The sequence below is a fragment of the Chrysemys picta genome, chromosome 7 (genome assembly GCF_011386835.1).
Source record: "Chrysemys picta bellii isolate R12L10 chromosome 7, ASM1138683v2, whole genome shotgun sequence".
NCBI lineage: Eukaryota > Metazoa > Chordata > Testudines > Emydidae > Chrysemys > Chrysemys picta.
Genome location: NC_088797.1, coordinates 96087633 through 96113526, shown reverse-complemented (window position 1 = coordinate 96113526; position 25894 = coordinate 96087633). Strand labels below are relative to the sequence as shown.

At 48.5% G+C, this 25894-nt stretch overlaps 2 long non-coding RNA genes across 10 annotated transcripts in view; one reads left to right on the top strand and one right to left on the bottom strand.

The window, feature by feature from the left end:
• LOC103306265 (uncharacterized) overlaps window positions 1-20869 on the bottom strand; it is a 65598-nt gene extending 44729 nt beyond the window's left edge. For 2 of the 9 annotated variants that reach the window (XR_010589264.1, XR_010589267.1), the window contains exons 1-4: window positions 18845-19852; window positions 18223-18285; window positions 5694-5779; window positions 884-1041 (exon numbers count right to left, since the gene is read on the bottom strand). This is a non-coding gene — a long non-coding RNA (uncharacterized LOC103306265). Of the gene's footprint in view, window positions 1-883; window positions 1042-5693; window positions 5780-18222; window positions 18286-18844; window positions 19854-20811 lie in introns of those variants that run through there. The other 7 variants (XR_010589265.1, XR_010589268.1, XR_010589266.1 and 4 more) reach the window with 7 other exon arrangements.
• Window positions 14000-25894, top strand: part of LOC135972768 (uncharacterized) — a 30437-nt gene continuing 18542 nt past the window's right edge. Inside the window, exon 1 of the long non-coding RNA XR_010589273.1 lies at window positions 14000-16827. This is a non-coding gene — a long non-coding RNA (uncharacterized LOC135972768). The remainder of the gene's footprint in view (window positions 16828-25894) is intronic.

Sequence of the window (25894 nt, the reverse complement as noted above, 5' to 3'; positions counted from 1 at the left end):
GATGTTTATGCTGGTATCTACAACCACCTCTTCTATAGGGGCTGTGGTTACTAAAGCTCTCAATGTGAAGGACACATATTTTCATGTGGATATTCATCCATCACACAGGAAATTTCTGCATTTTATGATAGGCCAGGAACACTTCTGGTATTGAGTCCTCCCCTTTGGGGTGACTACAGAATTAAGAGTATTTAGAATTACAAATTTACAAATAAGTGTTTTCTCCGTGGTAGCAGGCCAGATGAGATGTCAGGATGATTGGCTTCTGGTAGGCTGATCTCGTCAGGAGGTCAGGTGGGTGACAAGGTTTCTCATACAACTTTTAACAGCCCTAAGTATTTGCATAAACGAAGAAAAGTCTGTTTTTGTTACCCTCAAGGTCAATAAACTTTATAGGGGCAAGTTTGGACTCAATTTCTGTGAGTGTTCTTCCCCTCAGAAAGGTTTCATGCATTGAGCACCCTGATTTCACACATCACTCACAGACCACAAACCACAGCGCACAAGTGCCTCTCACTGTTAGCCCACATGGCCATGTGCACCTACATGACTCCTTTTGACAGACTCCACTTGTAGTGCCTGCAGGTTTGGCTCCACTTGACCTATCGGCCAAGCATGGGCCACATCAACTCCAGGGTGGTTATTCCTGCCAGAGTTGTCCCTCCTCTAACTTGCTGGTCAAACCCAGAAAAGGTCATGGTGGGAGTTCCGTTCAGCCCTCCCACCACCCAGGGCCAGCCTTCTGGGATGGGGTGTTCACCTGGACAACCATACTGCTCAGGGTACCTGGACCCCACGAAAGGCCAGATTACATATAAACTTTTACTGGAACTGAGGGCAGTCCACCTTGCATGGAAGGCCTTCCTTCCACCTTTACACTCACTCCATATTCAGATAATGTATCGATGCTGTGGTCTGTATAAACAAACAAGGCGGAGTGAGATTTCTTCTCCTCTCCCAGGGGCCAGCAGACTTTGGAACTGGTGCATCAGGAACTGAATCGTGATACAGGCTGAATTCCTTTCCAGTATTCACAACTCCCTGGAAAATTAAACAGAAGCTTCTTTATAGACCATGAGCAGGAGATTCACGACACATTATCAAAAGACCTCTTCTGCGGGCATTTCTCAGACAGTAATGTGACAGTCTGTTCTGCAAGCCAAAGACCAGACTACACTCCCAAGACTTTCCTTTTATTTTTGGCTAGGTTTTTGGTAAACAGAGCAGTGGAATACATCAGCATGTGCCTTGTGGGTTAGGAGTTACTGGGACATTTGCCACAGAATTAAAATAATCTTAACAGGTTTTTCATCCAGCATGGACATAATCATGAATCTCTTGGATTAATTTAGATTTCTGTCAGACTATTTTCTTGCATTGGGTCACAACTTTTTCTGTAGCAGCTTCATAGCATATTAGTGTACTTTATGTAGTCTTCATTTGCATTCCTTTATTGAAACTATTCCTTACTTCCTTTTTTATTTTTGTAACTTGATTTTTGATTCCTGCCTCCTGCTATTAAACCTTGGTGTTGCTGTGGGCAGCTGTTTTTGTGTCACAGTCTCACTCTCTCTACACACACACACAACTTGTTTGACATTGCTACCAGTAAAACATGTTTTTTTTTTCATCACTGGGGGAATTTCTTTTAAATCAGTGACATTTGCCCAGGTGTCATTTGGCCCATTATATTCCAGTCGCCTTCTCTGAGCTTTTGTTCAACAGAGAGCACTTGCTTTCAAAACTGCAAGCCCAAATTATCTCCCCCCACCCACACACCACAATGGCTTAAATTAAGCATCTCCTATAATAAATTGGGGATGTGTGTGACTGCCTCCTGTACTGGCAAGCAGCATGAAAGTGAAGAATGAGAGTGTGGACAAGGGTCCCTGGAGGCTGTCCACAGTCCTTTATTTAACACTCGCATCCAGCTTCTCTCTTCCCACTCTGATTGCTAAGCACAGTCTGTCCCACATCAGACATAGGAGAATGGGGGAAAGGTTTGTCAGTCAATCAGTAAGGGAAAGGGAGAGAGAGCTGAGGGAGCTGTGACGGCTGTGCCTTAACTCAGTTCTAGTAAAGTAAAACATCCCTCTGCTACTAGAGGCCTGAGCTACTGAAATAGCAATAGCTTTCCATTGAAACTGACAGGATCTGCTTCCTCCAGAATGTCTTTACTTTACTCTTAGCTCTGTTTAGAGCCGTTCTAGGAGACAATGGAAGGCACAGAATTTAGGGCCAATGGCCAATTTTGCTGATTTGGAAACGTCTGAGAAGCAACTTACCTGTTCTCAGTACTTCCAAGGCAGTTTTGCTCCCTGCATTCAGCAAGGACCAGCAGTGTAAGTCAGGTATGGATTTAGTCGGACAAGAACAGAAGGTGTGAAGAGAAGGGAACGTGGTATGGCTAACCTTCATCCCCCAACAAGCTCTTGCAGGTTTACAGAAATATTTTAGACTGAGAATGTTATACAATCTACACGCAGTGCAGAATTTATTTCTGGAGTATCAGGAGCTCTTTTTGATTCTATAATGTGGAGTTCCCTCCCACTTCAAACAGTGTTGATACCAGATATAGTCCAAAGAGAGATTTGGTTTTATAGGTAGCTCAAATAACAAAACAGATTTAGCCTAAGCTTCCCCCTACCCCAAGCTATTCTGGGGGCTTTGTTACAGCACCTCCTCTAACACAGCCCTTGGTTTCCAGTTTCCCACAGGGGCACTCCACACCTTATATCCTATTTGAGGCTAACAAGTTCCACCTGCTAGTACAGAGGTGGGCAAACTACGGCCCGCGGGCCACATCCGGCATGCGGGACCCTCCTGCCCGGCGTCTGAGCTACTTCCCCAGGAGGCTAGCCCCTGGCCCCTCCCCCACTATTCCCCCTTCCCCGCAGCCTCAGCTCGCTCCGCCACTGGTGCAATGCTCTGGGCGGCGGGGCTCTTGCAGTGCCGCAGTCTGTCCTGGTGCTTTGGGCTGCGCGGCTGTAGCGCCGTCAGCCACTGGTGCTCCAGGCAGCGCGGTAAGGGGGCAGGGAGCAGGAGGGGTTGGATAGAGGGCAGGGGAGTTCAGGGTGGTGGTTGGGGGCGGGGGTGTGGATGGGGGCAGGGCGGTCAGAGGGCGGGGAATGGGGGGGTTGAATGGGGGCAGGGGTCCCGGGGGAGTAGTCAGGAAGGGTGGGGTTAGATGGGGCGGCAGGGGGCAGTCGGGCAGGGGTTCCAGGGGCAATCAGGGGACAGGGAGAAGGGGTGGTTGGATGGCGCAGGGATCCCAGGGGGGCAGTCAGGAATGAGAGGAGGGGTTGGATTGGGCGGCAGGGGGGGGCGGGAAGGGGTTCCGGGGGCGGTCAGGGGACAGGGAGGGGTTGATGGGCCAGGGGTCCTGGGAGGGCTGTCAGGGGGCGAGAAGTGGGGGCGTCAGATAGGGGGTGGGGGCCGGGCCACACCTGGCTGTTTGGGGAGGCACAGCTTCCCCTAACCGGCCCTCCATACAATTTCAGAAACCTGATGTGGCCCTCAGGCCAAAAAGTTTGCCCACCCCTGTGCTAGCATGAATCAACATTAATTACACAACATCTTTACAGAGGGTTTAGCACCTGAGTTTATGATGACTCAGTAGTGGCTCCCTGTATTTCAATGTAGGGTCCTGTTACGTAACCTGTCACCTTGTTACTGTTATATACTGCAAATAATGATATTCTGGAAGGCTTGAGATCACTCCTTAGTGGTGTGGATAACCTTCACATAGTTTTATATTTACCAGATATTTCCCTTTGAGTTTCAAGTATGCATTAGTATGATTAGAAATAGTCAAAGAGCATTAGGAAGTGGTTCATTCTAATAAATCAGTAGCCATACTAGTAGCAATGAAACCCTCTTTTCTACTTTCCATATCTCCATCGCTGACAGCTATCACGTGTTCTGCTATTACTTATCTCAGTGGATTTGTTTTTACACTTATTTGAACTGGATGAGATTGGGGCTGATGTCCCATCAGGTACCATCTGTAGATTTCAAAGCACTTTACAAAGATGGTCAGTGTCATTATCCCCTTTTTACAGATTGGGAAACTGAGGCACAAAGAAATGAATTATAGCTAGGTGCGATGCAATCTTTCCTTCACAACTCTGCCAAAACGTTTCAGTCCTGACTTCAACTGCCCTCCCCATCTCCAGCTACCCTTCACCAGCAATGATGCAGTATCCTGTACATGGACAAAAAGCAAGAAGGGCCTAGGGTGAGACCAAGAAACTCATTTCACTTATGGCCTGAACTGTATTTCTTAACCAGCGGTGATAGGTTAGTACTTTAATTCACAGGACTATTTAACATTTTACAGCAAAGACATATTGTCATTAGCCGCACTTTGTAAGTTAAAACAATGGTCAAATGGATAATCTTTTATTATCTTTTAATATACTTATTAGTGTTAGACAGAATGAACACTTTTTATGCACATTCTATTTAATGTGCATAAATACATATGATGATCTGGGTCAAGATGACTATTGTACAGTAGTCTCTCTGTAGGCAGAGAAAGTTATATACAATATGGCAAAGATAGTTAAAGATGGGAGCCAAAAGTTAGGGTACGTCTTCACTTACCGGAGGGTCCGGCGGCAGGCAATCGATGTTCTGGGATCGATTTATCGCGTCTGGTTAAGACGCGATAAATCGATCCCGGATCGATCCCGGAAGAGCTTGCCGTCGACGCCGGTACTCCAGCTCGCCGAGAGGAGTACGCGGCATTGACGGGGGAGCCTTCCTGCTGCGTCTGGACCTGCGGTAAGTTCGGACTAAGGTACTTCGAATTCAGCTACGTTATTAACGTAGCTGAATTTGTGTACCTTAGTCCGAAGTGGGGGCTTAGTGGGGACCAGGCCTTAGGCTCCTAAATCCATATTTGTACTCTGATCCTGCAAAGATTTACCTGGGTGCTTACCAGGGCCGGCTCCAGGGTTTTTGCCACCCCAAGTGGCAAAAAAAAAACAAAAAAAAACCCTGCGATCGTGATCTGGGCTGCAATTCGGCGGGAGATCCTTCGCTCCAAGTAGGAGTGAGGGACCGTCTGCCGAATTGCCGCTGAATAGCTGGACGTGCTGCCCCTCTCCGGAGTGGCCGCCCCAAGCACCTGCTTGGCAAGCTGGTGCCTGGAACCAGCCCTGGTGCTTACTTTTACTACCGTGAGTAATTTCATTGAGTTCAGAGAGATTGCTCACAGCAGTAGAGTTAAGCATGGTATAAGTGTTTGCAGCATTTGGAAAATGAATAAGTGACCTGATTTTTAGAAGGGCCAAGCACCCACCAGCTCCCCTTGACTTCAGTTTGAGACTGTTGGCAAGTATATGGACCTGTCTACCATTTGACCTCCCTTTCCTTCAATGGCAGAAGGGGTAGCAAGGCTACCAGATGCCCCAGAAAACACCAAAGAATAACAGCCTTCCAGCATCTCCTCAAGACGACAACAGATAGATGGGACTCAATGCTTAATGTGGAGAGGTGCATGTGCTCAGAAAATAATTGGTTTTATTTATCCTTAATACAATGGTAAAAAACCCATAATAAAATGTACACTGTATTTGTGTATTAGAAAAGACAGCTAATTTCCATATACTTAATTTCAATAATGTTATAATATAATTTGTGTTTCATTTGTACAAGAAGGTAAGGACCATTTGTTGACAGAGACATACCTTTACCCCGCTCCCTCTGTAACAGATCACAGAACTCTTCAACGTTCCCCCAAAGTATGCCACATTGCACATAGCAGAATGTGATCCTGCAATGAGAGACCGTATTATATATACATACGAGGGAGCACAACTAATGTTGCTGTGGGAATTTTATTTCTGAATTTCCTATGCGTCTTTCATGTCGAGGACAGCGAACCAGTCTCCCGGATCCAGAGAAGGGATATTGTGCTGAGGGAGACCATGCGGAACTTCAACTTCACCATGAACTTGTTGAGTCCTCGCAGATCTAGAATGGGTCTGAGACCCCCCTGAGCTTTGGGGATTAGGAAATAATGGGAATAAAATCCCCCACCCCTGAGGAACCTCCTCCACCACTCCCATGGCGAGGAGTGATTGCACCTCCAGGATAAGGAGTTGCTCATAAGTAGGGTCCCTGAAGAGGGACGGGGAATGGGGGTGGGAAGGAGGGTAGGAGCAGAATTGGAGAGAATATCCCACTTCTACCGTGTCTGATGTTATTTGGGACCACGCACAGTAGAAGTGGGATAGATGGTTCAAAAAATACGGGGAAGGATACGGCATTGAGACAGGTGCTCCGTCCTCGGGCGCACCTTCAAAATGTCTGTTTTGAGCCTGATGAAAGCTTAGTCGGGCCCTGGCCCTGTTCGGACGGGGGATGGGAGGGCTTGCGCTTGCCATTCCTACCTCGGCCGAGGAGGATATGACCGCTGTTGCGGCAATTGGGGCTTATAGGGCTTTCATTGGGTTGCCGGGGTGTGCATACCCAAAGATTTCATTATTGCTTTGGAGTCTTTGAGGCTATGTAGCCTGGAGTCCGTCTGTTTGGCAAACAGACCCACCACATCAAAGGGTAGGTCCTGCCAGGGCCGGCTCCAGGCACCAGCAAAACAAGCAGGTGCTTGGAGCGGCACATTTCTAGGGGTGGCATTCTGGCGCCGGCCATCATAGGCGCCAACTCCGGGGCATGGGGAAAAAGTGCCCCCGCCGCCCCAGCTCGCCTCCACCTGCTCCCCTGAGCGCGCTGCTGCTGCTTCGCTTCTCCCCCTCCCTCCCAGGCTTGCCACGCAGGAAACAGCTGTTTCACGCAGCAAGGCTGGGAGGGAGGAGAAGCCGAGCGGTGGGCGCTCGGGGGAGGCAGCAGTGGTGGAGCGGACGTGAGCTGGAGGGGGGAGCGGTTCCTCTACCCCCGTTACTTCCTGTGCCCCCCACCCTAGCTCACCTCCGCTCCGCCTGCTCCCCTGAATGCACCGCCGCTCCGCTTACCCCCGCCCCTCCCAGGCTTGCCGCGCGCAAAACAGCTGTTTCGCGCAGCAAGGCTGGGAAGGAGGGAGGGAGGAGAAGCCGAGCGGGGGGGGGGGCGCTTGGGGGAGGCGGCGGTGGTGGAGCAGAGGTGAGCAGTTCCTCTACCCCCCCTTTACTTCCTGCACCTCCCACCCTAGCTCACCTCCGCTCTGAACGCGCCGCTGCTCTGCTGAGAGGGACGGGGGAGAAGTGCAGTGGCAGCGTGCCAGGGGGAGCAGGTGGAACGGAGGTGAGCTAGGGCGGGAGGTTGCGGGGGGCCCGCAGGAAGCAATGGGGGGGGGAATGCGGCATGCCCGGAGGAGGAGGTGGGTCTGGGATTTGGGGAAGGGGTGGAGTTGGGGCGGGGCCGGGGGCAGGAGGGGCACGAAAAAAAAGTGGGGGGGGGGGCGGCTAAATTTTTTTTTGCTTGGGGCGGCAAAAATCCTAGAGCCGGCCGTGGGTCCTGCATAGTTTGTTGAACCTCGGGCAGGAGTCCCCAGGTCTGCAGCCATGAGCTATGCCTCATAGCTATCCCTGAGGACAAGATGCACACTGCTGAGTCTGCAGCAGTGAGGCCTGTAAAGAGGTCCGTGTCACTGCCTTGCCCTCCTCAACAATTGCCCCAAACTCCTCCCTGGACTCTGCTGGAACCAGCTCCCTAAACTTCAGCATTGAGTTCCAGGAGTTAAAACTGTATCTGCTCAGGATTGCCTGCTGGTTGGCAATCCTGAGTTGCAAGCCCCACATGGAGTATAGTTTGCGTCTGAATAAATCCAGGCACTTGGTGTCCTTGGACTTAGATGCTGGGGCTTGCTGTCCTTGCCTTTCCTTTTCATTCACAGCAGCCACTACTAATGAGCAAGGCTGTGGGTGTGTGAACAGGTACTCATACCCTTTGGAGGATACAAAGTACTCCCTCTCCACACCCTTAGTTGTGGGAAGATTGGAGGCCGGGGTCTGGCAAATGGTCCTTGCACTGGCTTGTATAGTTTTGATGAGGGGTAGAGTGACCTTGGTTGGCCCTTCTGGTGCCAGGATGTCCACCATAGGGTCCTTCGACTCTACCACCTCCTCGCCTTGCAGGTTCATATTCCGTGCCACCCTGCATTGGAGGTCCTGGTGGGCCTGGCTATCTATAGGGGAGGGTCCCAAGGCAGAGGTGCCTGCCATCGCCTCGTCCGGGGAGGCGGACAAGGATGCTAGTGGGGGAACTGGATCCTCCTGACCCTCTTGGTTCTCAGGGACCTCCTGCCCCACCTCGAGTTCCGTGCCAGCTGCTCCAGGGTCTGGCTCAGGAACAGGGGCGGGTTCCAGAGGAGGTGGTGCAACCGCCAACTCCTCTGCATCCCTAGGGACGGGACAACTGGCTGCTGACCTACTGCGCGAAGGTGATCGGTGTTGTGAGTGGGAGCACTGGCAGGACCTTGAGCTGGGCCGCAAGTCAGACCGGCGCAGTGAGTCCGATCAGTGCCGCAACTCTGAGCGGTGCCAGGACTCCGAGCAGTGCCGCGACTCTGAGTGGTGTCTTGCTTCTGCGGGCTGAGTCGAGGAGCATATCATGGCCGGCTTTCCTCGGGACAGTGCCGCCCATTGCGGTATCAGAGGCTTAGCGTGAAGGGCCGGGGACCTCGGTGCCATCATCGCAATGAGTTCTCTTGCAGCCTCAAAGGTGTCCAGGATAGAAGGCAGTTCTACCTCCTCCACCACCTGACACGGGGAGTCCAACTGCACTGGACTCGACAGTCCCCCTCGTGGGGCCGAAGTTGATGGTGCAGGCTCCAAAGTTTTCATTGCTGGGAGCTCCTTCCTGGGACGCGCCCCATTAACCGGCTCCGAGGGGGTGGATCCCAAAGCCAGGGAACCACTCCTCCCCTGCTTCTGGTGCCACTTCTGTGCTGGTGAATGGGATCTGTGCTGGGCTGTTCCCACCGGCTTCGGTGCCGGGGAGCAGCGGTGCTGCAGGTCTTGACCAGAGTCCTTCCACAGTGCCGCTTCTGCAACTACCGTTGGGGCACTGCGCACCGATGAACTTGGTGCTGGGTCCTGTTGCACCGATGTGGGATGCAGTCTAAGTGCCACCTCCATAAGGAGCTGCTTCAGTCTAAAATCCCGCTCCTTCTTGGTTCGGGGGCACAAGCCCTTACAAATCCTGCACTTTTCAAACTGATGCATTTCCCCGAGACACTTTAAGCAAGTGTCATGGGGGTCATCCGTTGGCATGGTCTTATTGCAGGACTTGAACCCCTGGTACTAAGGCATGTAAGTCCCCAAGGGAGAAAGCAGTCAGGGTGGAGGGTAACCCCCCCACAACCCATCAGCTAACTAAATAACTAACTCGAACTACATTAGCTATGAACTAACTATAAACTAATCAACTATGGAACACGAACAGTACGAAGCTAGGGAACATGTGGAGAGCTTGCGAAGCAAGACACCACAGTTCCAACAACTGTCACGGGGGGTAAGAAGGAACTGTGGAGGTGCCAGGTCAGCAGGGTCATATATTGAGTGCCATGAAGGCGCCACTTTCTGAGGCTCCACAGCCAACCCGTCGGGTGCTGCTAGGGGAAAAACTTTCTGATGACTGTGCACACACACCTAATTGGAATCGATATGAGCAATCACTCAAAGAAGAGCATACCTTTTTTGCACTGTAGACTAGACACACCCAAAGACAGAAAAGCTGATTTAGGGGCATAATATGCTCTGACAGTAGTTTCACTGGCAATAGCAGTTTAATAGCAGTTGCTGAGGCTTTGCAGTAAAAAAGCCAGACACTCATGCCAGTATACATTTCTGGTATTGTGTGGCTTGAAATGATCAGGCAGCTTTGGTTTAAAGCACCAAACTTTAAGACTTGTAGCATGCACTCATTAGTATTCTTGTCTGTTAGTCCTAAGCCTGGGAGTATTCATGTTAAAGTTTAAAAGCCCATTAAGCTTTTGTCAGAAGTAAAATAAATGCATTGTTATGACTGAACTCAAGCTACCACAAATATATTTCCCTAATATGGAATAAGTACCAGTCATGGGGCTATTCTGATCTCACTAATGCTTTTATAGCTATGTAATTATAATTCATTTGACTAGGTATAGCCCCTGGGACATAATTATCATGTTTCCAAGGGGATCCTGCAAAAAGAAAGTCTGTCAACAACATGAGCACTTTATAAAACACTGCTCCATTTCAATCTCATGTAATATCATCATTGTCTTTTAAATGCCTAGAAGTTTGATGTAATTTTAAATCTTTTTAGTGGTGCAGTGGAGAAGAACTGTGACATAGGGCAGAGGCCCTGGTTTTGAGCTACACTATCTTGGCAGGCGGGGATCAAATGTGACTTTAAGTTGGCTTTGCACCTCTGAACTCTGGGTCTGGTCCCTGGTATAAATTAGAGCAGAGGAGAGCCTGCTCCAGCTTAGGGCAGTTTCCCCCTGTGGACTGCTGTGCAGATACAGACTAGTCAGAGTGCAGACATACCTCCTTTTACAAACACATCTGGTCTCTAAGCATTACTCCGGACATACCCCTGCTCCAGCAAGAGGGAGAGCATAAAGTCATTGTGCCAGCCCTATGGCGCTGGGGGAATTTAGTTGCTTTCAGGTCTCTTTACAGCATAAGAGAGAGAGACAGAGGGGCTTGCAAATAGCTCAGAATTGGGACCTAAATGTTAAACAGATGGGACCAGGCTGTGGGTGTAAAATAGCAGGGCAATGGCACAAGGAGCTCTCCTGTGCACATCTGCACGAGAGGGAGCTACAATCCTAGCATTTGCACACTCAGAGCACAAGTGAGCAGGACTCATGGATCTGCTTCTGGTGCTAGCCCCTCTAAAAGGGGGTGGGCTCTAGGCCCTTCTCCCTTCTTTACAAGCGACCTAACAAGGGTCAATGGAAGGTGGAGCACACAGTGCACCCTTAGGTAAGGTGCAGTAGGGGATGCCTTGGCAGTGTGCCCAGATACATTCTGGCTATGTCTGTACTAAGGCACCCTGTATGCCTCTGGGAACTGTCCCTGTGGGTCCCAGAGTCTCCTACAGCTGCTAAAGCAGGTGGTGGTAATGGGAGCAGTTAAAGAGCCTGTAAGGAATGAATAGAAGTCCTGGAGTTTGGTCCATGTACTTGGATTGGGCTATGAAAGTATTTGGAGTGTACATGTCAGTCTTTGAACTTTTACCACCCTGTGGTGATAATGCTCAGTGAGAGTGTTTTCCTTGCCATAGCTGCTCATTAAGAAAAAACAAAAACAAACCAAAACATTCTGTGCTCTACTTGTTCTAATGCTGAGGAGGATTCAGCTATTCAGAGATGCTGTCGATGTCCACCTACAAATTCCTATTCCTAGAGTGAAAAGATACAAAATACTTTTTTTGTGCTGAATTTAAGACTTTGATTTTTCTCTACAAAGGCATCAGTAAATCAGCTACAATAGGGACCACCTCATTTCTATCCACATGACTCCTAGACACCTACACTCTTTGGGACAGAGACACTAAGAAGGCCTAGCGTGAAGGTCCTGACACATTGGTGAGCACCAACTCACATACGTAGTCCTTTGTGCTCACCAATATGCACTAGGATTACACAGTCTAGATCTAAACATTTTCAATTAAGGGCACGTGACTTTGGAACAAGCTACTGGAGGAGATAAGGTTAAGCCAAAACCTGGCTGTCTTCACAACATACCAGAAAAGTGTGCCAAAGCCTTCCTGTCCTGACAGAAGAGGTGCCAACACACACATAATGTTAGAAAAGATTCCTGGAGCCTTGGAAAGCTGAAGAGCAGAATTCACTGGGAAATCCATTTTAGATAATGCTTTGTGGAACTAAATGGCTTTTTCAGAATTAGACATCACAGTGACAAGTGCTGTAGGAAAGCCTGCCAGAGATATAAGTAAATAGTTGAGGAGATGAACTAAAATATTCCTTACAATTATTTATTAATACTGGATAATGAGACAAAACTCTTGTTGGAATAGGGTTACCATCCGTCCGGGTTTCCCCGGACATGTCTGGCTTTTTCAGCGTTAAATGGCCATCCGGGGGGAGATTTCTAATCAAGTAGAAATGTCCGGGATTTCCCCCTTCCCCTCATGCGGAGTGCGGCGCGGCTGATTGGACACCTGGCCTGATTGAAAGCCACTCGCAGCCACTAGGGCCTCTAGCAGCCAGAGTCCCTCCCCCTCTCCCTCCTCCCCCACAGAGCAGCGCGGCAGTGTTTGATTCCATGTGGAGCCTGCATTTCTCCGTCTGCCGGGTGAGTGGGGCGGGGGAGCAGGGCAGGCGGGGTATGTGTGTGTGTAGAGGCTGCAGGGGCAGGGCAGGCAGGGGGTGCAGAGGCTGCAGGGCGAGGAGGAGCAGGGCAGGCAGGGGGCACAGAGGCTGCAGGGCGAGTGGGGAGCAGGGGGCACAGAGGCTGCAGGGGTGGGGGGGTGCAGAGGCAGAGCAGGCAGGGGGTGCAGAGGCTGCAGGGGTGGGGGGGTGCAGAGGCAGAGCAGGCAGGGGGTGCAGAGGCTGCAGGGCGACGAGGAGCAGGGCAGGCAGGGGGCACAGAGGCTGCAGGGCGAGTGGGGAGCAGGGGGCGCAGAGGCTGCAGAGCTGGGGGGGGCGCAGAGGCTGCAGGGCGAGTGGGGAGCAGGGGGCACAGAGGCTGCAGGGGCGGGGGGGTGCAGAGGCAGGGCAGGCAGGGGGCGCAGAGGCTGCAGGGCGAGTGGGGAGCAGGGGGCGCAGAGGCTGCAGAGCTGGGGGGGCGCAGAGGCTGCAGGGCAAGTGGGGAGCAGGAGGCACAGAGGCTGCAGGGGCGGGGGCGGTGCAGAGGCTGCAGGGTGAGGAGGAGCAGGGCAGGCAAGGGCATAGAGGCTGCAGGGTCTGCGGGGAGAGTGGGGAGCAGGGAAGCACTTAGCAACCCCCAACCAAGATCAGAGCGGGAGGGAGGAGGGGGAATGTGGGGTGCTTAGAGGAGGGGGCAGAGTTGGGGCAGGGACTTTGGGGAAGGGGTTGGAATGGGGGCGGAGAAGGGGTGGGGTTGGGGTGGGGGTGGGACCAGGCCCCCGTGGAGTGTCCTCTTTTTTAAATGTTTGAATATGGTAACCCTATGTTGGAATGAGTAGAAATTATTACATTGAAACCTCACGATTTGGCCCTTTAGTTTTATAGCATAGTAGATGGACACTTTACCTATCTGTTTACATGGATTTACCTTTATCCACCTTCATTAATTCATGTTCAACCAACACTGCAATGAAACCTATAAATGAAATTTCACCCAAGTCATACTAATCAGACAGGAAGTCTGATGATCATAGTGGTCCCTTCTGGCCTCAAAAATTGATGAAACAATAATATTTTGGATTTTTGCAAATGAAGGGAGAAGCATCATAATGTAGATCTAACTGAAATCATGTCCATATTTTCTACTCTAGCACTTGAACCACTCTCAGGACACTTGCCACAGGACAGAAGGCAAAGTGTATGTAAAAAGGAAAGGAAGAATTTAAAAGGATGGATTGATCTCAAGGTCCAATTGTGGGCTATACTGCATCATCATCTACCTAGAGAAACCCAAGGAATGGCCAGAGAGGTCGGAAAACTCAGTGAGGTTCATTTTGTAGCATTTCCTTCCTGCTAACCTAAACATCTCCTTGCGAAACTTCCCTCTGGCAGTTACCCAAAGAATTCACCATTTTACCCACTGACTCAGATGAACCCAGGCAAATAATTCATTCTCTTAGGAAATATATGTAAGAAAACAATTACAGAGAAAAATCAGAAATTTGTCTTCATTGTTCTAGCCACAGAGTAAAAACAAATAGTGCAGCAACAAAACTGATAGTAAAATAAAGGCCTAGTAAATGGGCAAAAACAAACAAACAAGCAAACAGCATTTCAATAAAAATACAGACAAAAAAATAATAATCACCAAACAGCAATGCATTCTTGGGCTGCATGTGTGTGCAGGCGTGTGTGTGTGTGGGGGGGGGCAGGGTGTGGGGCATTAAATAAAAAGACTCAGGGCTAGTCTACACTGGCAATGCTAAAGCTCTGCTTTGGCAGCGCTTTAACGTAGCTTGTGTGGTTGCATTGCAGCGCTGGGAGAGAGTTCTCCCAGAGCTCTAAAAAACCCACCTCCACAAGGGGCGTAGCTACCAGCGCTGGGAATGTGGCTCCCAGCACTGGTGCACTGTCTACACTGGTGTTTTACAGCGCTGAAACTGGCTGTGCTCAGGAGGGTGTTTTTTCACACCCCTGAGTGAAAAAGTTGCAGCGCTATAAATTGCCAGTGTAGACAAGCCCTCATTTAGTTTAATGACTCCTCAAATATTAAAGGCAGATCACCAGCCGATGTAGATCAGCATAACTCCAGTGAAGAAAACACAGAGCATTGCATATGCCTGTGTGACTTATCTGATCATATTGTACCTCAGTCAGAGATTATTTGTCCCATCATGCAAATTTATAAAGCATTCCAGAATATCTGCCCTTTCCCACACTCTCAGTCACAAGCGCTAAATACAGCAACAGTATTTGGGCAACCAGAACTTTCAGCAGCTACTGTTTATATTTAGCCTTGGCATTTTATATAAATGACTTTCATTTCAGTAAATTGGACTTGGGCTTGAAAAAAAACGAGGTACAGTAATGCAACAGTGTATAAAGCTCTGCCATCCTAATATGACATGGCATCTTGGCAAAGTATCTCCTCATTAGCAATGTTTTGGTCAACTCAGTTCTTGCTTTCAGCATCAAGGCAGGAAATGTCAGATAGATAATACTTTTGTTTTGGGAATCTGGCCTCATTATCATTGGGAAGGTTGGTGCAATTTTTGCTAGCTACTAGTGTGCAGCTAGAGATCTTGAAATTCAGCCAATGGCCCATTTCCGATAGACTGCTTTTGAATTTGCTCAGGGATGGAGAAAGTGATTCTGATCAGAAAAGGACAGCCACTGGATACAGATGATCAGAAATAATTCTAAGGACCTACCCAGCACTTTTATTCAACCCCATTGTAAATTGCAAATGAAATGGATGGATATTTTCAGCAGGATGGTTTTCTTGCGTATACAGCAGTGTGTGTGGAGCTAACATTTAATTATACCTCTGGAGTAAAAACATCTGAAAATAGCCCAAAACTGTAATTAGAATCCAGGTAGAGGAGAGTGTTTCCAGGGATAATAACCCATTACAAGTAAAAGGAGGTATATGAGGTCTACGCCCAAGAATATTTTTTTCCAAACAAAATTTGAGAAAAATCCATCTGGCCATTTCTAAGTTACAAAACTTCTTTAAAATCTGTGCAGCTAAAATATCTTTCTCTGTTGTTGTTATTATTATTAATTTCATTTATATTCCAGTAGCACCTAAAGGTCCCAGTCAGGATTGGGATCCAGTGCTCTCTAGGCAAAATCACAATACATAGTCCTGTTCCATAAAGCTTACAATATAAGGGCTCCATTGCACTTGGATCCTTACACCTGTGCAAAAACGATTGAAGTCACTGAGGGTACTACAGGGCAAAAAGTTCTGTCTAGATGGTTCCAACTGCAGGATCTGGGGCTTTAGAAATCTTTTCAGAGGTATAATTCAAAAATAGCATGTCATTTTAAAAGAATTGTGTGGGCACCAGTTCTGGTTTAAGGTTTATTAATTTTTTTTCCATTACAACTGTTGAGTCACTTTAATTAAAAACAAAAACAAACCCTTATGCTAGTGGGGAAACTTTTGATCAAAAGAAATTGTATAGAGTTTTTTCCATATATATCCTTACTACATACTGCAGTCACAGTCTATCAGGTCCCTAAATTATGAAAGCTTTATACAAACAGAACACAGCCCGAAAGGCGCCATTTATGGTCTGTCTGGTGGATGATATTTACTGTCTTTCTAAAATTAGTTATTTTTCTAAAATGTGCATTCATCTAAGATAGCCCATACCAACTCCTATGGTAAATATGCATGTCAGCACTTTCCATAAAAAAAGGTGTCCTAAAAAATAAATGTTGATAGAGAAAACTTATTGGTAAGCAATGCTAAAGTGATGACCAATCAACAGAACCCAGCACATTCTCATTTAAGACTGAAACTTCTTAATTAATGTGGCTAATTATGCCTAGACCCAGGATGGAGAGGAGATTATTTTAGATACAATCAGTGCTCCAGTACTCCTGAAGAAACATGGAGCTCCATGTGGTATGTTGCAGATAATGCCATGGGATAATGCCAAGTATGTACACAAACTGACTATGGTGCAACATAAACAAAATAAACTAAATGTAACAAGTCACATATTGGGGCTAATCAATGTCCTGTTCTATCCATAGGAATGATGCCCCTAAATGTAAATGCTCTTTAGACAGGGTGGCCTGCTCCGTAATTGTCCATTTTAAAATCTTAAACTTCTGCAGTTTGTAACCTGATGGGTAAATTCAAGGAGCTACGAGAAAGCTCATAACACCTCCATTCGGGTCAAATTTAATGCAAAAGGAATGAGTGCTGGGAGGCTTGCTCCTGCTGCTCCCAGTGAAATCAATGAGAGTTTGGCCACTGATTTTAGTGGGAGCAGAATCAGACCTTAGGAAATGAACGCTGAGAAGGGGAGGAGCATTTACAGTTCTAGAAGTCCTTGTGTTAGCCGTAAAAGAGTTAAAGAAATTAGATCCAGCATTTCCCCTGAAATAGAAAATCAGCATCAGGTTTAGCTGCTGTACAATATGCTGTTGGCACTGATTCCCAGTCTACAATGCAAGCTCTTCTTTTCCAGCAGTATTTACTATACTTGGTTTCTAATGTCTCTTTCTTCACAGATTTTGCAATGCAATGAGATCTCTCATCAAAGGTACCATTTTACTTTAATGTTATTAAATTCCTACTACTGGTCAGCTTTCCTTTTCTGGCCTTTTAGGATATGAATTTTTAATGTGTTTTAATTCTGGAAGTGCTCTACCATGCAGCTAAGAATGTGTTATTTTTAACAATTAGGAAAAGCTTCCCAGGGACTATCATACTGTATTGCTGCAGGGCCAAATTCAAGTCAACTGCGTTTAATTGGAAACATTCAGTTAGGGTTACCATTCGTCCGGATTTACCCGGACATGTCCTCCTTTTGTGTGCTAAAAATAGCGTCCGGGGGGAATTTGTAAAGCACTCACAATGTCTGGGATTTCCCCCTCCCCCGGCAGAGCGAGCGGCTGGGAGGGCTGCAGGAAAGTCCCGGGCTGGACTCCGGAGCAGCTTCCTCCTCCCACCCCCCCCCTCCCTGCATTCTGAGCCGCCGGCAGCTCCTCCTCCTGCAGCCCGCTCCGGCAGCCCTGTGCAGGGCCAGGGACCGGGTTTTGTGTTGTGCAGGGGAGCTCAGCCATGTGTCCGGCTGGCACAGAGCCCAACACCCTGTTCTGAGCAGCAGGGTAAGGGGGGGCAGGAGAAGGGACAGGGAGGTTCTGGAGGGGGCAGTCAAGAAACGGGGGGGGGCTTTTGGAGGGGAGTGGAGAAAGTTTTGGGCAGTCAGGGTACAGGTAGGGGGTAGGGTCCTGGGGGGCAGTTGGGGGGGGGTCTTAGGAGGGGGCAGTTAGGGGACAAGGAACAGGGAGTCTTAGGTAGGGGGTGGGGTTCTGGAGGGCAGTTAGGAGCAGGGGTCCCAGGAGGGGGCAGTCAGGGGACAAGGAGCGGGGGGTAGGGGGCTGGGAGTTCTGGGGGGGAGCTGTCAGGGGGCAGGAGTGGGGAGAGGGATCGGAGCAGTCAGGGGACAGGGAGCAGAGGGGTTTAGATGGGTTGGGAGTTCTGGGGGGGCTGTCAGGGGGCAGGAGTGTGGAGAGGGATCGGAGCAGTCAGGGGACAGGGAGCAGAGGGGTTTAGATGGGTTGGGAGTTCTGGGGGGGGCTGTCAGGGGGTGGGGAGTGGTTGGATGGGGCGTGGGAGTCCCAGGGGTCTGTCTGGGGGTGGGGTGTGGATAAGGGTTGGGGCAGTCAGGGGACAAGAGGCAAGGAGGCTTAGATAGGGAGTGGAGTCCCGGGGGGGCAGTTAGGGGCAGGGGTCCCAGGAGGGGCAGTCAGGGGACAAGGAACGGGGGGAGGGTTGGGGGTTCTGGGGGGGCGGGGCTAGGGCGGGGCTCCTCCCGTCCTCTTTTTTGCTTGTTGAAATATGGTAACCCTAATTCAGTAGCGAGTGTACAATATCATATGCCATTATTTGGTATAGAGCGCTGCAATGGTAGTTCTTAAAGAGCTCTTGTCACCTGTATTTCAGAAGCTGCTTTCTCCTCACCAGTGAGAGTCCTCTATTATCAGGAAAACAGAAGCTGTATAATGGCAAAGGTTGAAGAAGTTAAATCAGAAAAGGTTTTAGAAATGACCTTTCTGTAGTATGTGACTCAGAGAGCCCTGTGTTTTTCCTTCCTTCCTTCCTTCCTTCCTTCCTTCCTAAATTAAAGAAATACAGGGCAGGCTGCTTGCCAAATAAAGGGCTAAATCAGCAAGACATTCCATCATCAACAGTTTATAATGAAATAAATTATCAGAATCCTGAAGGGAGCATAGGCTTTGTAGAAAAATCTCCCAAAAAAGAGAATATTGTTAGAACGTCACATTCCAACAAGTAAGTAGGAATCACTGACAAGCCAAATGTTCATATACTAAATGCAAATGCACACAGCACTCTTGAGTAATATTACGTCATTAGACAACTCTGATAATTACTTTTACACACTTGCATTTTGTTTTTGCTTCTTTTTATTCATTTTGTTTGAATCCAGAAATTGGAATTTGCCTGGTTAATTTCAATTTTGTTGTTTCTCAGACCTGTACTTGCATTAACAACTTCTTCTGCTTTTTGTTATTTTCACTGGGTTTTTGACTTACCTTTTCTCTGTATAGCCAGATTGGAGCTTGTGAGCAGGATGCTAATCTACAGAGCTGTAACCACTGGCTGAACTGATGTTTTGCCACTGGACAATGTACAGAAATTAGAACATTCAGAAACATCATAAATTACCTTTTTGCTAAATTCACCCTAAATGCCTAGTTCTTAACACATTTTCTGATTTGTGTCCATTTTCCAAAATATTCAAACCATAGTGGCTGACTTGTGTTTGCAGGTGTGTACAAACACACACACACACAAATGTGGGTACAAGTATTCAACTGAACACAAAAATGTGGAGTTTGCATGTGCAAGTACTGCCACATGCACTTCTTCGTTGTATACACTGGCATTTGCACATGCAAAATCATTATTTGTGTGTAAAGTTGGAATTGCTTATTCAAATGGATAATTTCACCTGCATGTGAATGTACGTGTTCCTATGTACCTTATGCAGGCACAAGTCAGCTTCACTGTTTGAATATTTGGCCCTCAGTTATTAATTCTTAGGTAGTTAGTGCACATTCACTAAGTGCTATTTGATGATTTAAAAGCATACTTAATCCTTACCATTCCATTTTATATTTGTGTAAGAGGCTTCCAGGTAACAAAAGACATCACACAGCTTCCATTGCTAAAAAGCCAACCCTATGCTTCTCTCCAGCTTGCCTGGCAGAAGCTACTACTGCTATCTACACCCTATAGGGCCCGAGTTTCCGTTTAGTCACAGCAGCATGACTATCTTACACAGACACTGTTCAGCCAAGTTCTGAGGGTCTGACCCTCGCTGACTGGGCCATTAAAAGTCCAGTTGGTGGCGCAGCCAGGCTAAGGCAGGCTCCCTGCCTGTCCTGGCTCTGTGCAGCTCCTGGAAGCGACCGGCATTTCCCTCCAGTTCCTAGGCAGAGGTGCGGCCATAGGGGCTCCACATGCTGCTCCCACCCCAAGCACCAGTGCTGCAGTGCCCATTGTCCAGGAATGGGGGAAGCGCAAAGAACCGCCTGGCCGCACCTCCGCCTAGGAGCCGGAGAGAAATGCCGGTCACTTCTGGAAGCTGCCTGAGGTAAGCACCACCCGGAGCTCGCACCCCAGAACCCTCTCCCACACCCAAACTCCTGTATGTTTGGAAAGTGCTTAGCACACTGTCAGCATTACCACAGTCTACATAGTACTACAATATTAATTATTTAAATCTTTTTTTACACAATTGCTGCAAAACAGGTTGCTAGGAGTATTGCTGTATTCATGAGAGAGAAAAATCAGTTCTCAGTTTTACCTCAAGCTTTCCAAGTCAAATGATGGGACTCTAAATATTAAAGTCATCACCTACTAGGCAAGCTCTTCAGTTTCCCCATCAGTTACTGACTCATCTCCCTGCAAAGCCAAATATATTGCACAGGCATCATAGATTATATAGGGTCACCGGCTGGATTATTTTCTGGAGGTGGGAACTCTTAGCTCATATCATAGAGAAAGTTGCTGAGCTCATGAAACCTTAGATATAAAATGAGCTCCTGCTCATATCAGATTGTTGCCTATTTACAGTAACTGGATCTAGTCCAAATCCCTTAGCTACTATGCTGCTGCAATGCTATGCTAGACCAAATCTGCCTAGAAAGGACACTGCATTCTACTCCAACCCCCCCACTCACAAACACTCACTGCCGACAACGGATTCAGGTCACCGTTTGTTAGCACGCCTGTTTTTTTTCCTCTCTCTTTTCCTTTCCCTCTTGTTCTCTATGCTTCCTAAAAAAATCTGTCACACTTTAAAGCGCTGCTGTTTATATTTAACTCCACCCTCCTCATCTCTTTCCCCTCAACTAGTTTTGTGGTGACTGTTTCCCTTCAAGTTTGCATTTCCCCCTCACTCCAGCTTCTGTCTACTTTTCTCTGAGCTCATTTAATATGGTTTTCCATCCACAACATCCCCTCCCCCACATATGGGTTATTTTCTTCCCTTTACCTTATTTTGCTTCCATTCCCTGATAACCTTCTTCCAGCTTTCCCCCTTCCCCCTCCCCCCCCCCCCAAACTGGCCTGGGCTGCTTCCTTTTATCTGAGTTCTTCACTTGGAGCATGTGCAGCAGGGAAGAGGGGGTGTGGCCTCCTGGGCCTACAATGATTGGTCTGCCTCTGGCAGCACAGTGCAGGGCTGGTACACCCCGTCACACACCCTCCCCCTCAAGTCTGGACCGGATGGTGGTCCCCCTCACTCTCTTCCCCCATTACCTGGGAAAAGAAGCCCACATTTGCATGGGTTCGGCCCGGGCGGTGAAGTACCTCAACATTGTAGGGTTGGAGGGCAAGGTATTATCTCATAATCCTGGCATTAGTGTCTTTCATAAAATGGAACCATCGGAGGGGTGCGTGATCTGTGATGAGCTGGAAGTGGTTCCCAAGCAGGTAGTATCGTAGTGCTTTTGGGACCAATCTTATTTAATCGTTTTATTACTTGGCACAAAAAGTGGGAATGTCCTAATAAAGTTTGCGGATGACACAAAGCTGGGAGGTATTGCCAATACAGAGAAGGACCCGGATATCATACAAGAAGATCTGGATGACCTTGTAAACTGGAGTAATAGTAATAGGATGAACTTTAATAGTGAAAAGTGCAAGGTCATGCTTTTAGGGATTAATAACAAGAATTATTATTATAAGCTGGGGACGCATCAGTTGGAAGTAACAGAGGAGGAAGAGGACCTCGGAGTATTGGTTGATCACAGGATGACTATGAGCCGCCAATGTGATATGGCCGTGAAAAAAGCTAATGTGGTCTTGGGATGCATCAGGCGAGGTATTTCCAGTAGAGATAAGGAGGTGTTAGTACCGTTATACAAGGCACTGGTGAGACCTCATCTGGAATACTGTGTGCAGTTCTGGTCTCCCATGTTTAAGAAGGATGAATTCAAACTGGAACAGGTACAGAGAAGGGCTACTAGGATGATCTGAGGAATGGAAAACCTGTCTTATTAAAGGAGACTCAAAGAGCTTGGCTTGTTTAGCCTAACCAAAAGAAGGCTGAAGGGAGATATGATTCTACTCTACAAATATATCAGAGGAATAAAGACCAAGGAGGGAGAGGAATTATTTAAGCTCAGTACCAATGTGGACATAAGAACAAATGGATATAAACTGGCCATCAGGAAGTTTAGACTTGAAATTAGACGAAGGTTTCTAACCATCAGAGGAGTGAAGTTCTGGAACAGCCTTCCAAGGGGAGTAGTGGGGGCAAAAGACATATCTGGCTTCAAGACTAAGCTTGATAAGTTTATAATGGGATAGCCTAATTTTGGGTATAATGGGATAGCCTAATTTTGGCAATTAATTGGTCTTTGACTATTAGCTGTAAATATGCCCAATGGCTTGTGATGGTATGTTGGATGGGGTGGGATCTGAGTTACTACAGAGAATTCTTTCCTGGGTGTCTGGCTTGTGAGTCTTGCCCACATGCTCAGGGTTTAGCTGATCGCCATATTTGGGGTCGGGAAGGAATTTTCCTCCAGGGCAGATTGGCAGAGGCCCGGGGGGTTTTTTCGCCTGCCTCTGCATTGTGGGGCACGGGTCACTTGCTGGAAGATTCTCTGCATCTTAAAGTCTTTAAACCATGATTTGAGGACTTCAATGGCTCAGACACAGGTTTGATACAGGAGTGGGTGGGTGAGATTCTGTGGCCTGCATTGTGCAGGACGTCAGACTAGACGATCATAATGGTCCCTTCTGACCTTAAAGTCTATGATTCTATGATTCACAGCCAGTGCCTCTTTCTCAATTGTTGAGTACCTAGTCTCGCGAAGGAATAACTTCTTACTCAGGTAAAGCACCGGGTGTTCCTCTCCATCATGATCTGGTGATAGGACAGTTCCCAGGCCTACCTCTGAAGCATCGGTCTGGAGTATAAACCTTTTTGCAAAATCTGTGTGAAAAAGGACTGGCTCCTGACTTAACCCACCTTCAAGGCCTGGAAAGCGTACTCGCAGTCCCGGGACCACTGGACCCTCTTGGATTGGGAATTTTTCGTCAGGTCTGTTAGGGGTGCAGCTAATGTGGCAAACTCCAGAACAGAGCATCTGTAGTAGCCGGCCAGGCCTAGAAACTGCCTCACTTGCGGTCGTGGGGGTTGGACAGTCCTTCAGGGCTTGGACCTTATCCATGAGTGGGCACAGCTGCTCCCACCCCACTATGTACCCCAGATATGTTACCTCCTTTTGCCCTACGTGACACTTGGAGGGCTTGGCCATCAATCCGGCTTCTCCAAGGGCTTGCAGCACAGTGGTGAGGTGTCTAAGATGGTCCTCCCAGTTGGTACTGTATATCACTATATCATCAATATAGGTGGCCGCGTATTGCTCGTGTGGCCACAGTAACTGATCCATAACCCTCTGAAAGGTCGCAGTGGCCCCATGTAGCCCAAATGGCGTGGTTGTAAATTTGAAGAGGCCAAATGATGTGGTGAAGACTGTCTTCCCCCGGGATGGCGGAGTCAGGGGAATTTGCCAGTATCCTTTTGTGAGATCGAGTGTAGATATAAACTTGGCATTCCCCAACCGTTCCATAACTCATCTACCCACCTGCATCAAGCCTGGAAATTACATTTACTTTCCGAAAATCTATGCAGAACCTCGTGGACCCATCTGGCTTGGGAACAAGGATGATAGGACGCCTCCACTCACTACGGGATTTCTCCATGACCCCCAAAGCTGGTATCGCCTCAAGTTCCTCCTTTTTGATCCCCCACATCTTCCGGGGCAACAGTCGGTGATGATCCTGCACCTTCTGTCTTGGGTTGGTGGCTATGTGATGATACACCATCTTTGTCTGTTCGGGACGGGGCGATAGAACGGTTGAGAAAGACTGGGTCAGTTTTTGTTGTTGCTGTTGTTCTTCAGTGAGCTCCTGCAATCGTTGTTGCATTGGGGGGCTCAAAATTCAGGGTCAGTTGGGTAAGTAGCAATTAGCATGCCCTTCTGGGCTTTCCATGCCTCTAGGATTTTGACATGGTACACCTGGGTCTCACGATGCTGTCCAGGCAACCAGACCTCATAATCTACTGGTCCCACCCTTCGGACTATTTCAAACAGTCCTTACCATTTGGCTAACAGTTTGGACTCAGATGATGAGAGTAGAAACAAGTCACAATCACCAGGTTCGAAGGTCCATAGACGGGTGCCTTGGTTGTACCTCTGCTCCTGCGTCTGCTGTGCTTTCATTAGGTTCTCGCGGGCAAATCCCCCGAGCCTCTTAAGGTGCTCTCACAATTGTAATATATATGGAACGGACCCGGTAACCTGGGACTCTTTTTCCTCCCAGATCTCACGAAGGAGGTCCAGGATCCCTCTGGGTTGCTTTCATACAACAGTTCAAATGGGGAGAAACCCATGGATGCTTGTGGTACCTCCCATATAGCGAACAGCCCAGGCAGGTAACAGTTTATCCCAATGCCGTGGATCATCCTCTACAAATTTATGGAGCATTGATTTCAAGGTCCTGTTAAATCTCTCAACTAAGCCATCGGTCTGGGGATGGTAGACGGAAATCTTCAGGGCCCCGAGTTTAGTAGCTTGCATGGCTCTGCTATTAGGCAGGATGAAAAGTTGGCGCCCTGGTCTGTCAGAATCTCTTTTGATATCCCAACTCGGGCAAACATTTCTAAGAGTTTCTTTGCTATGGCAGCGGCCTTCGTTGAACACAAGGGGACAGCCTCGGGGTATCGGGTTGAATAGTCTACCACCATCAATAAGTAGCAGAACCCAGAACTACTCTTCTTTAAGGACCTGATTAGGGCCATACCTATCCTCTCAAATGGCACTCCTACCACTGGGAGGGGGATCAAGGGCGCCTTGGGTATACCTTTGGGACTGGCGCGTTGACACTCCAGGCAGGAAGCATAAAAGTCACTTACTTCCTTATGGATTCCGGGCCAGAAAAGCCTAAGGGCCACCTGGCGTAGGGTCTTCTCTCACCCCAGGTGTCCGTCCCAGGGCACCAAGTGTGCCAGCTGCAGCAAGTCCCACCGGAATTTATGTAGCACCAGCAGTTGTTGGATCATTTCTTGGGTTTGTGGGACCTTGGTCATCCAGTATAGGCATTCATTCTGGACCTCAAAGTGGGGCCCTTGGGGTGGCCATGGGTTGGCATCCCCTTCCACCTCGATTGGGGTCAATTGATCCCATATACTACTCAGGGTGGGATCCTCCCTTTGCTCTCTCAGGAAGTCCCCGTCAGTCACCAGTCATTCACGCTCTGCTTCCAGTGTCACCCCTCCCATAGGATGTGATCCAGGGTCCTTAGAGAGGTCCAGGTGTCTCTCATCCTGTCCCTCTTCCTCCTGCGGGCCCAAGAGTCCCCTTGCCCATGGTCTTTGCTTTGTTTCCACCAGTGGCCAGTTCCCCATTCTCACATGACCTCCCCAAACCAGCACCAGCCATGACCGAGAACTGCAGGGTACGCTAGTTTTTTAGCCAGGCCAACCCAGCATGTCTCATCACGCCCGTCCACCTTCAGTTTCACCTTGGTGGCGGGTTAGGGTTGTACATTCCTGTGGATGCACTGGAGGTATATAGAGGCCTCTGTCCGATCTAGTGACTTCACCAGATCAGCCCGTACAAGGGTTTGGCTGCAACCTGAGTCAATAAGATTGGCTACTAGGGTGCCATTGACCTACATAGGGACTATCAGTTTCAGTGAGCTTCTTTGCCGGGCCTGAGAACCTGCTACCCAGACCTGGCCATAATTACAGTCCATGAAAGGGCAGTCACGTTTGAAGTGTCCCTCCTGGCCGCACTCATAACATTGACCTTTCAATGCATCTCCTTCTGAGTTCAGCAGTGTTGGCACAGACCCCTCAGATAGGGATCTCTTCCTTGCAGGGTCACCCGCTAAGTCTCTGCATAACTCCTGGGTGGGAAGTTGACCCTCGCGGCCCCAGCCTACTCTGAGGTCCTTCTTCCTCTGGTTTGGGCAGTTTTTTCACTTGGGCCCCTTCTGCAGTCCCTGGGGCTCCTTGGTTTAGGTCAGGGCCCTTCTGCAGCCAAGTAATCTTCCATCAA